The sequence below is a fragment of the Rhinopithecus bieti genome, unplaced genomic scaffold, assembly GCF_001698545.2.
Source record: "Rhinopithecus bieti isolate Rb0 unplaced genomic scaffold, ASM169854v2 scaffold_1618, whole genome shotgun sequence".
Classification (NCBI taxonomy): domain Eukaryota; kingdom Metazoa; phylum Chordata; class Mammalia; order Primates; family Cercopithecidae; genus Rhinopithecus; species Rhinopithecus bieti.
Genome location: NW_016803937.1, coordinates 8,237,477 through 8,250,948, shown reverse-complemented (window position 1 = coordinate 8,250,948; position 13,472 = coordinate 8,237,477). Strand labels below are relative to the sequence as shown.

The window sequence follows — 13,472 nt, the reverse complement described above, 5'->3', positions numbered from 1 at the left end:
CCCAAAGCAACTTTGAATTTTTTGGTTACACTGCTAATTTTATCTTTATCTGAAAACTTTTGGCACAGATTTTGTTTTAAAGCACGTTTTGTAAATAAGTCAATAAGATTGCTACTGTAAGGCCAGATGCGGTGGCTCACACCTGTAATTCCAGCACTTTGGGAGGCAGAAGCGGGAGGATCACTTGAGTCCAGGAGTTTCAGCCCAGCCTGGGCAATATGGTGAGACTCCGTTTCTACTAAAAATATAAACTTTAGTCAGACTCACGCCTGTAGTCCCAGATACCTGGTGGCTGAGGCAAAGAATTGCTTGAATCTGGGAGGTGCAGGTTGCAGTGACTCAAGCTCATGCCACTGTACTCCAGCCTGGGGTACAGAGCGAGACCCTGTCTCAAACAAACAAAAAAAAAAAAAAAAAAAAAAAAAAAAAGAAACGAAAAAGATTGAAATGAGGGGATCTGACTGTCCAGTATTCAAATCCCAGTAAACTTTGGATGAATTACTTGCCATTTCTAGTTTTTGTTGCTTAATTTTAAGATGGAAATAATTTCTACCTTGAAGTTGTAGAGAGGTTGTTGAGAGAATAGAGATGATACAAGTCTATGCTTAGAATACTCAGCACATAGCAAAATAATATTTTCCCTCCCCCACCTCTTTTCTTGGAAAGCCAGGTAAGCAATGAGAAGTTGACTTATGGCCGGGTGTGGTGGTTCACGCCTGTAAATCCCAGCACTTTGAGAGACAAAGGTGGGAAGATCCCTTCAGCTCAGGAGTTGGAGATCTGCTTGGGTCACATAGCAAGACCTCATCTCTACAAAAAATTAAGATTACCTGGGCATGGCACACACCTGTAGTCCCAGCTACTTGGGAGGCTGAGTTGGGAGGATCACTTGGGTCTAGGAGGTCGAGGCTGCAGTGAGCTGTGATGGCACCACTGCACTCCAGCCTGGGTGACAGAGAGCCCTGTCTTAAAAAAAAAAAAAAAAAAAAAAATTGCCAACATACGCAGTTAAAGTGGAGTTGGGATCCTTGAATGACGTCCATGCCTGTTCAGGCAAAGCCCGAGTTGTTGGTCCCCCAAACTTCTTTAAAGAAGTTTACTCCTGTTGCTCAGGAGTAGCTCGATTAAGTATCTTTGTCCCATGACCGTGGGGAATAAAGAGTTCAGTTGTAACCCCCTTTTTAAACTAAATGGCCGCAGAGACAAGGCAGTCCCATCCTCTCATCACACATTTGTGCAGGTGTAGCTTTATTTCCCACCGTGCAGTCCCAGGAGGCTACCTGCTCTTCTGCATTCACTTCCTAGGCATCCCTGGCCGCCCCTCGGCAGGCTCTCCTTCTGGCCTGACACTTCCAGCTAAGCCTCATCCCCTCCACCCGAAAACTGCTCCATGGGGCACTACATCTACCTGGAAAGTTCTCGATTTCCAACTGGAGCCCGTATACTGCTGGTTGTGTCTCAGCAGTTCTTACAGATCTGGGCTCACAACAGGAGTTTAGCAAAAGTTCTACCCTGGTTTCCTGGACCCAAGAAAATCCTGCGTGCACACACGGCCGCCGCCTTTGGCGTCTCCCGCGGATTAGACCAGTTAGGAGGTCTCAGTAGGCTTTAAGCAGGACAAGTTTTACACTTGGCCAAATAAGGGTCAGGCTAAGCAAGGCGCCTCCGCGCGCCTAGCCAGAGCGGTGCGGGCTGCGGAGCCTGCCCAGTCGGGAGCGCAGTGCCAGGCGGCGGTGGCTTCCCAAGCGCGGCGGCGGCTTCCCAAGAGCTGCGGCAGATCCGGGCCCGCCCGGAAGTGCCCGGCGCTGGAGGAGGGAGCAAGAGCCCGCAAGAGCCCCCGAGCCGCCGCCGCCGCGCGCACGCGCCCTCGCGGGCTGGGGCTGGGGCAGGAGTCGTAACTCAGAAGCCGGAGCCCAGACGGGCCCGCGGCGGGGGGGTGGGGGCTGTGCGGGGGCGGGAGCGGCGGAGGTGGCCGCCCCTGGCGGCGGGTTTGTTTATCCCGGGGAAGAAGTTTAGGAGCGGGAGATAGGGAAGGAGGGCGGGTCGGCGAGGAGGGATGCCGTTCGGCGGAGGCGGCCGCCACAGGGACTTGCCGCCATCACCCCTGCCGCTGCCACCGCAGCCTCGGGCTCCCGGGGCCGACGCCGTCGCTGCCTCTGCAGGAGAAGAGTCTCCGCCGGGACTGACCGCTGCAGCCCAGCACGTCCAGGTAGGCGCCCCTCCCCCTCCCCCTGGTCCCGCGGCAGCCCTGGGCGCTTGCTCCCCTCCCCCGGCTAGCCGAAGACCGGCGGCCTCCGGCTCGCGCCTCACTGCGCCCTCTTCCCTCTGGCTCCGGGACCCCCGCTCGGGCGGCGAGCTCCGGCCTGCTCTGGGGTCTACCTCCCAAGCCGCCGGACCGCCCTTCTCTCGCGTTGCGGCGCCGCTTTCCCCGGGGATGCCCCCAATCCCTCCTTGATTTCCTAGCCTCCGCCTTCCAGGATCCCTTTTCGTTTTACACCCGGGCCTCGCCCCTTCTTTTCCTCTGGTCTCCCTCCTCCTCTATACCTGTATACCTCCACGCCTGCCCCTTTTTACCTGAGTGCTGCCCAAAGCCAGAAACTGCCTCCTCTCCCACCGCGCAGCGTCCACTTTCATACCTCCTCATCCCAAATACAGACACTTGAAACTCTCATCCCTGGTAGCCCATTTTAGGCAGAGTTCTTAGCTCCGCAAACCGCTCAGTACCTCCACTCCTATGGTCATGCCTTTAACCTCGCCACCTGCTTTCTAATACATTTTTGCTCACTTATACCAGAGTACATCAAGCTAACCGAGCAGTTCGGGGTCCAAGTCTTGACAGAGCCCACTTTTATTCCTGCTGCTCTCCTTTTTCCTAATTCGTTTTGAGTCGATGTATTTCTATACTGATTCAACATAAAAGAAAAGGGATGGTAGCATTTTCTCTCTCAAAACAGTCACAGAATCCAGTAGAAATAAGATTCACCGTCTGCTTATCCTAACTTTCGCTTCTCTTTCCTGACTGAACTCTGTCATTCAGTGATTCTTTGCAGGCTTCTGATGCTTTGTCTATATTTGAATAAACTTGGGCCTAGTTTGACCCATTGTAGTACTCACTTTCCTACTTGCAATTGAATTCACTGTTTCTTGGACTGGAAACTGACGAGGTAAAAGGTTCATACCTGGAAAATTACTTCTCTCATGCCACAATGGGATTGGTGAAATATGTCAAATTACCATTTCATCATTCTTGTGAGAAATGTTGCCTAGTGGTTAAGAACTCTTCTCTAGAGCTCAAACTAGTGTAGTTGCCAGGGTGTAAATCCTTCCTCTGCCATCTACCAGCTTTGGCTTTGGAGAAGTTATTTAATATTTCTTGGCCTCAGTATTCTTACAGCTGTAAAATGGGGATATGATATTACCTCATAGAATGGTGCTAGTAATTGCACAAGTAAATACAAGTAAAGTACTTAAAACAGTACCTGGCACAGGGCAAATATCTGATAAATGTTATCTTTATCATCACTTCTTGGTTTTACTTGATCCGACTTGTGGGTAGGTTAATTCCAAGATAGGAAGGTGGGAATGGAAAGCTACCGTCTTATTTTTTGACATTTAACATCCTTTTTTTTGACATAGATCGCATTTATAATTTGTTATTGTATAAATTAATTCCTTCTGATTTGAAAACTATAGGATTGTAGCCCACCAGTTGCGAGTCAACTGACTGCCAAGCTACAGATAGGTCAGTCTTTATTTCAGATGTCTATTTGGAACTTCTACAATTTTACCTTTGTTTTGAGAATAAACAAAGTGAAAGTACTGTATATAATAGATTCATCTACTGGAAACTGAGATTTTACAGATAAAAATGTTAGTGCTGTAAGTTAAATACTCAAAACTGGTGGTATTCTTCGTACTCATCTGACCTTTATCTTCAATCACTACTCGAGATAGAGCTTTGGCTTGGCTTCATTCAGAAGACTGGTGGCCGTTTTCTCTTCATGTGTTACGTTCATTCATATTCACATGTCTTCTTGTCTTGGTGTTTACAGAATTTTACTCACTTAAAAAAATGCTGACAGTTTTTGCCGCATTTGCTTACCTCTTGTGCGCTATTGCTTGCTTATTACATTTTTAAAGGACTCACATTAAAGGATCTGAATAGGTATTACTTACTTTAGTGTTGTTTTAAATAGTAAAAGTTTGAAATCACTATTTGCTGTCCTAATTACATGTAAAAATATGTACATATGTAACTATCAAAATAAAAATGTTTTTTCATTTATAGTTTAAAATCATTCTTGTGCCACCATGGAGAATATTCCATACTTGGGGTGACACTGTTTTTGGTAATCCTGTTCCCTGACCTAGAATAACCTTTGCTCTTTCTCCTGCATATCCAGGTTCTACCTGTATTCCACCTCTCACTGCTTCCACCTAGTTCCTTCCAACATTTCGTTTCTTGGCTTTCCTAATATCTGTATCTGCATTTTTGGCCATGAATTTTTATAAGCAGTGCAGATTGAAGAAAACTCCCCTACAATCAGACTTTTAAAGCTTATAGAACTTTGAAAGGCTGGGATAAAATTGACATTTAGCATCTACTCTATGCCTAGCACTATTTCTTTGGTTTTGTAAATATTCTTTCCAAAAATATTTAATGAGCATCTACCATGTGCCAGGCATTGGGGATACATGAGAGTGGCCCTTCTGCACCATGTTTCTGGGTGAAAATCAAACCCTAATGCTCTGAGGCATCTAAGCTATGTAATGAATTATCTCATCTCCTGTGCACCTAGGATGGTACTAGCTATGTACCATTCTTGAGAGAACTGAGGAAGTAGTTACTCCAGTCAGTTTTTGTAGGGCTTAATTTCTGCAAAGCCCTAGTTGAGAAAAGCTCCTGTACAGAGAAGAGTAATATGCAGTCTCTGCTTTTTTTGTAATTTATATTCTAATGTGGCACTGACAGACAGTTTATATATATTAACTTTTTTAAACCCCATAATAATTATTTAAGAAGACTTTTTTATTCCTATTTTACAAATAAGGAACTTGAGAAACAGATGACTTAACTTCTGTAAAATCAGACAGTTGAGAAAGTGTTGCAGCCAGGCAACATAGTTCTCATCGATTACTCTTTTGACTCTCATACCTTTCACTTCCTTGTTGATTTACTTTAGAGAAGACTCACTTCCTTGTTGATCAGAGAAAATTCTTCACCTTTCTGAATATCTTATTTATTTATTTTCATAAATGTAAGCTTCACAGCAGAGTTTCCTTCTCTTTTCATGTTGTTTAGTAAAGAAAGTAAAGGAGATGTAACTCTTGTTAAGCACCTCGTCAAAAGTCTTATGTCAAGCCTTATGTATAACTAGATATTGAAGGCATTTACATTTAGTAGTCATGCTCACTGTTTTGTTTGCTTACTTGGATTTGTTCACTTAACGAAAGTTTATTAACAACTCATCTGTGCCAGGCACTGTGCTAGTCTCTGGTGACATGTGGTAATGGAAAGATATTACTTGTATTCATGGAGGCAGAAGTCTGTTTGGGGAATAAAATAAAGAAAAACAATTACAGGCCAGGTGCAGTGGCTCCTACCTATAATCCCAGCACTTTGGGAGGTTGAGGTGGGCTTATCACTTAAGGTCAGGAGTTCGAGACCAGCCTGGCGAACATGGTGAAACCCCTTCTCTTCTTAAAAAACAAACAAACAAACAAAAAAATATAGTTGGGTGTGGTGGCACATGCCTGTAGTCCCAGCTACTTGGGAGGGTGAGGCAGGAGAATCTCTTGAACCCTGGAGACAGAGCTTGCAGTGAGCTGCACTCCAGCCTGAGCAACAGAGTGAGACTCTGTCTCAAAAAAGAAAAAAAAAAAAAAAAAAAAGAAAGAAAAAATTATAAAAAGTAATTAGTTACCATTACTGCTACAAAGGAAAATCATTGTAAAGAATGAAGGCCCACCAATCCATCAGGGAATGCTTCTCTGAAGAAATGACTTTTAGACAGAAACCTAAAGGATGGACTTTAGTGACCCAAGTGATGTTGGCAGTTTCAACTTTCTAGAACTGACAGGCCCAGTAAGAACTGAACCTTAGCACATGAAGTTGGTTGATGGGGAATAGACTGGAGCATATCACAATGGCCAAAATCCATGCTAAGCATTTTGTACTTAATCCTAAGAGCAATAGGAAGCCACCAGAGAAAACAGCTGAATAAGTTACCCAAATTTTTGCTTTAAAAAAATCACTTGGCTGCTCTGTAGAGAATAGGTTGGAAGGAGGCAAGTGTAAATACAGGGAGACTAGTTAAGTCATTGCCTCTCAAACTTGTCTGTGTTGAAGGACCAATTTTGTTTTAATTTTCAGTTCATACTGGTATTTAGTAACATACAATAAGATGTTTGTTGTGGCAGTGTCAAATTGCTGTGAAAGTTCCTAAATCCTTTCTCAAGGTTTCTGTATTTATTTCATTTCAAACCAATAACAAAAGTTTGTGGATCAGTGTCAGTGCACAGATCACAATTTGAATAGTATTGAGATTAACTGTTATAATAATGTAGTCAAGAGTTGGTGGAACCTTGGTTCGGGATGGCAGTGATAGAGATAAACTAGCCTGATTTGACAAATATTTGGGAGGAAAAATTATATAGATGTAATAGATACAGAGGTGGATGAGATTTGGGGATCCTGGGGAGAGGAAAAGGCTGACTTCCAAGGCCAGTAGTTCTTGTGCTTAAGGTGGGAGTACTGGGGGAGGAGCAGTTTTTTATTTTGTAGTTTCAGGGAAGGGGGAGGTATTGGTCATTTTTCAATTTGATGCTTGTTTAACTTGAGACTAAGACACAGAAGTAGAGACGTCTAGTAGCAATTGGATGTATAGGTCTGGAGCTCAGCAAAGAGGTTTGGACTGGGAATAAATTGGGAATAGTCAGCGTACAGTTTATAATTGATGTCTTGGAGTGAGGGATGAGATTGTTTAAGGAGAAAGTATAGAGAAGATAAGGGGGCTTATGAGTAAGCCCTGTGAATCTTTTGCATTTGAACTTTAGTAGAAAGAAATGGAACTAAAGAGGCTGAGAAGGAAGAAGCTAGAGATTGGAGGAAAATTTTGTTGGTATCACTGAAGACAAGGCAATAGACTGAAATAGAAGGGAGTGGCCAGTTGAATATTTTGAGTGCAACTGGGAAATCAATCAGGTGGCAAACTAAGGAGCACATGCTGAATTCAGCAACAGGAAGAAAATTTTATATTTCTGGTAGTCAATCCACCCATAAACTGTTTGACAATGAATTTTGTATTAATCCGCTAAAGCTACAATCCTAAATTAAAATATTAAATCTCTTAACATGAGCCATATCTGTCTTTCTGAGTTCAGACATGTTTTTGTTTATCATTTGGCTGTTCTATAAATATCTAAAACTTTTCACAGCTTATTCATTCATAGTACGTATTTTTTAAATAGTCACTATTTATCAGACACTGAATACTAGACTTCTAGGTATGGGATTAGAATTCAGAGATTAGGGACCATGGATGATTAAACAAATATTTGTTTTTCTTGTGTAGTGAGTGCTGTCATGGCAGTTTATTCAGGTTGCCTTGGAAGCACAGAGCAGGGGCATCAAGGGAGGCTTTCTAAGGAAAGTGACCCTTGAGCAGAGTGTTTCTGAAAGCCAAATTACATAGGTGGAGAGGGCGAGTTAAACATAGGTGGCAGAGGAGTTTAAAGAAATGATACTTTAAGTAATTTGAAAGTCTGCAAAGGCAGAAATTGGGGCTAGAGTACATGGGTAGTAGGTTGGAAAGGTTGGCCATACCATTTAAAAGTTTCTTACTTGAACTTGTATCTTTTTTGGATTTGTTTTTTTGATTAATATCCTTATCACCCATACAGTCAATAATTGTGGAGGTATCTATTTACTATCTTTAAGAATGAAATATTTCTTTGTTTGAGTATTTATTGCTCAAGATAGTGTTTTATTTTTGCTAGTTAGCTTTACATTGTATGTATTAAACCCATACTTACAGATTCATTCAATAACTGATAGCATACTTAAATATTTTAGTTACATTCCAGTGACTTAGTATGGAAGAAATTTTATACATGTAACTTTTTCTCTCAATTTTAGGGAGTTAAGGAAAGCCTTGCTAAGGATTGGTGAAGATATACTATTAAACCTTGGGTATATGGTCAGTGATGGTGTTTTTGGGCTCAGTAGAATGACAGCCGTCCCCTGATAGCTTAAATGTTATTTTAGGTGGTTGTATTACATCAAAGAGTCTACAAATCCCTGGACTTCTCTCTTGAACCATGGGTAGAATACAGTTTATAGACACGGGTAAACTTTTTGAAGAATACTGTAGTTGGTAAAAGCTTAATTGACAAGGGCAGTGTCTCATAGGAAATAATGGGATAGAAAGGAAAATTATGTTAAAATTAATTTTATTCCTTATTTTATTTTATTTTATTTTATTTTTTTGAGATGGAGTCTTGCCCCTGTCGCCCAGGCTGGAGTGCAGTGACATGATCTCAGCTCACTGCAACCTCAGTCTCCCGGGTTCAAACAATTATCCTGCCTCAACCTCTCCAGTAGCTGGAACTACAGGCATAGCCACCATGCCTGGCTAACTTTTGTATTTTTAGTGGAGACGGGGTTTCACCATGTTGGCCAGGCTGGTCTCAAACTCCTGACCTCAAGTAATCTGCCCGCCTCAGCCTCCCAAAGTGCTGGGATTATAGGCGTGAGCCACTAGGCCTGGCCAAAGTGAATTTTAAAAACACAGTAAATGAAAAGTTCTAGAAGACATGTACTTTGTTTTATTTTTGGCAGAGACAGAGATCTCGCTGTATTTCCCAGGCTTGTCTCAAACTCCTGGCCTCAAGCGATCCTCCCACCTGGGCTTCCCAAAGTGCTGGATTACAGGTGTGAGCTACCCAATGCAGCCATAGAAGGAACATACTTTAAAAGGGGGTCAACTTTTTCAAAACCTGTTTCTGAAATACCTTCTTGAGTTATTGTGGAACCATCATTGTGTTATTCTGATCTGCTAGGGTGGTCTTCCTGAAATTTTATGTTAAGAAAATTATAACTTTAAGCATTTCTTTTTCCTAGTTCATACTGGCTTTACAATCTTTTGTTCTTGCCTTCTTCTTGGTTTTAAGTTTTGTATGTCTTATATAACAACTCTATGCTTTTCATGTATTTATTATGGCTCTTATAGGTACCCTTTTAGAGGCCTTTTATCTTTATGTTGAACATAACTATAGCTCCTGTTTGGTATTCTTTATACCTGCTTATATGTTCTAAAAGAGGTCAGAATAATTATTAGCATTATATTCTGAATTGTGTAATACATGAGACTAAACTTTACGTAGGTAAAAGCTAGCAGATTAAAATGATTTTTTTATTCTCAAGTATAAAATTTTTGCACCTCAAATCATCATTGAGACAGGTTAGATATACCTGAAGTGAAAATATGATGAAGATACTCATCTCTGCAATATGAATATATTTAGAAAATACTCCCCTTCCCCCAGTACACACACTTCTTTAGAGTTGGTGTGTTTGCTTTCATCCTATATTAGATAAATAAATATAAATATTTAGAGTTAACAATTAAAACAAAGAGGTATTTTATTTTCTGCAGAACTGTAAGGTTAATAGTATACCTAAAAGTAGTATCATGCTTTTGAAGTATTATTTTATATGGTGTGAGCTGAGAATAAATTAAACAAAAATAACAAATAAATATAATGTTACATATGGACAAAGAAAATACTCGATTGTTCCTGTTTGGGGGTAGTTTCAAAAGCAAAATTTAACAATTTTTCTGTGTAAAAAACATTTGGTATCTCCCTCTCCCTGGACTCCCAGTTAAGGTACATTTTTTTAAAAAATATATATTTTATGGCTTCAAAGCCTGTAACCCAGCACTATGGGAGCTGAGACGGCGGATCATGAGGTCAGGAGATCGAGACCATCCTGCAACACGGGAAACCCGTCTCTACTAAAATACAAAAGGTAGCTGGGCGAGGTGGCGGGCCTATAGTGCCCGCTACTCGGAGGCGAGGCAGGAGAATGGCATAAACCATCGGGAGGCGGAGCTTGCAGTGAGCTGAGATCCGGCCACTGCAACTGCCAGCCCGGACGGACAGAGCGAGACTCCCTCTCAAAAAAAAAAAAAAAAAAAAAAAAAGTATATTTTATGATTTTTGAAGGTGTTTAGGTTCACTGAAGAAGTTGAAGGGGATAACAAAATATAATGTTATATTTATTGACAAAGAAAATACTATTATTTCCTGTTTGGGTATGTTTTCTGAAGCAAATTTAACAATTTTTTTTCGGCCGAGACAGGCGGATCACGAGGGTCAGGAGATGAGACCATGCTGGCTAACACGGTGAAACCCCGTCTCTACTAAAAAAAATACAAAAAAACTAGCCGGGCGAGGTGGTGGGCGCCTGTAGATTCCCAGCTAACTCCGGAGGCTGAGGCAGGAGAAAGCGTGAACCCGGGCAGAGCTTGCATGAGCTGAGATCCGGCCACTGCAACTCCAGCCTGGGTGAACGAGCGAGAACTCCGTCTCAAAAAAAAAAAAAAAAAAAAAAAAAAATTTCTTGTGTAAAATACATTTTATCTCCCCTCCTCAAACCCCCCAGTTAAATGATTTTTTTAAAATAGATTTTATGTTTTTGAAGCTGTTTTAGGTTCACTGAAGAAGTTGAGCAGAATCTACAAAGATTTTCCATGTATCCCCTGCACCCGTACAGACATAGCCTCCTCCATTATCACCATTCCCCACCAGAGTGACCCATTTTTTAAACTGATGAATCTACATTGACCCATCATTATCATCCAGAGTACATGGTTACATTAGATTCACGGTTGGTATTGTATAGTATATTCTATGGATTTGGACAATTTTTATGACATCAGTCTACCGTTATGATGTCTTTTGCAGGGTACTTTCACAGCCTAAAACTCCTCTGACCTAGGCCTATTCATTCTTCCTTCCTGCATCCCCTGACAGCCATTGATCTTTTTACTATTTTGCCATTTCCAGAGAGTATAGCCTTTTCAGATCAGTTTCTTTCACTTAGTATTATGCATTTTAAGTTTCCTCTGTGTCTTTTCATGGCTCAATAGCTCATTTCTTTTTAATGCTGAATAATATTTCATTATCTGGATGTACCACAGTTTATCCATTGACCTACTAAAGGACATCTTTATTATTTACAAGTTTTGCAGATTATGAATAAAGCTGCTGTGAACAACCTTGTGCAGGTTTTTGTGTAGACATAAGTTTTCAGCTCTTGGTAAATACCAAGGACCATGATTGATGAGTAGCATGTTCAGTTTTTTATTAAAAAAAAGTTTCATTAAACTTTAAGTAGTTTAATGAAACCAGTATTTTTTCTTATGAGAGTGTACCAGGTGTATTCGCACATGAGCCTGAGAAACTGACAGCTTTCTACAGTGGTAAATATAACCTTTACATCAAATTTCCTCATGGATTGTTTTATTAAAAGAGAAGAAGTACCCTTTGTAAAGCCCTTGTGCCAGACAGACACTGTGTCGAGTACTTAAGACATTTTATCTCATCTGCTTCTTATCAGTAACCCATGAGATATAGATAATATCATAATTTTTTGAATCACAGTTGCTATCAATTACCAGATGGATTATTATTTTATGTACCCCAGAGGGAGAGCGCTGCAGATTTTAATTGTAAGATGCTATCAATTTCAGAAATGTTAAAGTGTGACAAAATAGCTGTCTTAGAATTAGTGAAAGGTGGAATTAGTGCTACCTTGTTTTGTGGTTATCACTTAGGGTTCTCCAGACAACTCACCTCCCAAAATGATGTGAAGTCAAGACAAATGTAGGTCTGCTTTACTCCAGAGCTCTCCAGGCATCAGAGCATAGAGACTAGGAGCATACAGCCAGTCTGCCATTTAATAGCTGTATGACTTCAGGGAAGTTACTTAAAGTCTTAGTTTTCTTTTCCATAAAATGGAAATAGAAATGACAATGGTAAAACCATATAGTTGTGAGAACTGAATGAGTTGTATATACATTTATAATGTGCTTTCCATGAGGTTAAATGCTCTGCACATAGATTGGTTAATTAAAACAGTATTGTTGTTTCTGATCTAAGTAGATGCTTTAAGCTTAAAAGGGAGAGGAAAAGAGCCTTATCAAATGGTTCATTGATATTTTGTGCACATAATAAATATTAAAGTAATTTATTGATTTGTCCTTTAAAATTAATGTAAGATTGCAGTCTTGACAATTTTGACATCTAAATTATATTTTATTTTCATAAAATAATACTGTATAAATGTTTAGCTGAAATCTGCTTTCCTTTCATCTCTGTTATGACATATTTAGTCAGAATATTGATGTGCTATGATGGATATCTTGAAAATAACCTGTGATACAGTTGAGATTCCTGTCAACCTCATAAGAAACTGATTCAGAAATTTTTTAAAAGAGTTTCAGTATTATTGATGCATGTTTTAATTTCAGTTAAAATATACTGCCTTTTCATTGCACGATGTATAGAGTAAAGATAATACCGAGACAGTTTTTGTAATAGCTTTATATGCGGATGATTTTGTTGGTTCACTTTGAGATTTAAAATCTTATCATCTTTCTGAACCACAGTTCTATATAAATAAAATAAAATCTTTTCATATACCCTGGTAACAAAAATGGATTAAGACCTTCCTTTGAACTTCTTGCTTTTTCCCTTATTCCCACTTTCGCTTTGTTTTCATTGTTTTGTTTTGGTTTTTTTTGGACTCAAATTATTCATTTACTTCACAAATAGTTATTGACCGACTGTTAAATGCCAAGTCGTATGTTTACAGTGATGAATTGGAAATAGCCCTTGACCTGAAAGAACTCACTATTTATTAAATGTCTAGTCATTGAGTATTTAGGCATGGTGCCGAGGACTTTATATATACATTTTTTGATTTAATCCTCGTAACTACACTGCTAAGATAGGTCAGTGCTTCTCAAATGTTTCTATTAATAGATGGCAGAGAAGAGGGAACTCTTGGGGAATCAAAGGGAGGTGACAATCTGAGTGTGATAATGGTGGTGGTGAAGGGGGAGAGCTTTGATGTTAAAATTCTTTTCAATTTAGTGTTTTCTCTTACAAATGATTTGAGGCCTTGGTGGCTGTCACCTGTAATCCCAACACTTTGGGAGGCCAAGGCAGGAGGATTACCCAAGGCCAGGAGTTCTAGACTAGCCTGGACAACATAACAAGACATTGTCTCTATAAAAAATTAAAAAGTGTCCGGGCGCGGTGGCTCAAGGCTGTAATCCCAGCACTTTGGGAGGCCGAGACGGGCGGATAACGAGGTCAGGAGATCGAGACCATCCTGGCTAACCCGGTGAAACCCCGTCTCTACTAAAAAATACAAAAAAAAAATCTAGCCGGGCGAGGTGGTG

The 13,472-nt window shown here is 40.6% G+C and overlaps 1 protein-coding gene across 3 annotated transcripts in view; it reads left to right on the top strand.

The window, feature by feature from the left end:
- The first annotated feature begins 1,869 nt into the window (after positions 1–1,869).
- Positions 1,870–13,472, top strand: part of SPOPL (speckle type BTB/POZ protein like) — a 69,549-nt gene continuing 57,946 nt past the window's right edge. For 2 of the 3 annotated variants that reach the window (XM_017861132.1, XM_017861121.1), the window contains exon 1: positions 1,960–2,209. The gene's annotated coding sequence lies outside the window, so the exon portion shown is untranslated. Of the gene's footprint in view, positions 2,210–13,472 lie in introns of all 3 variants that reach the window. The other variant, XM_017861111.1, reaches the window with a different exon arrangement.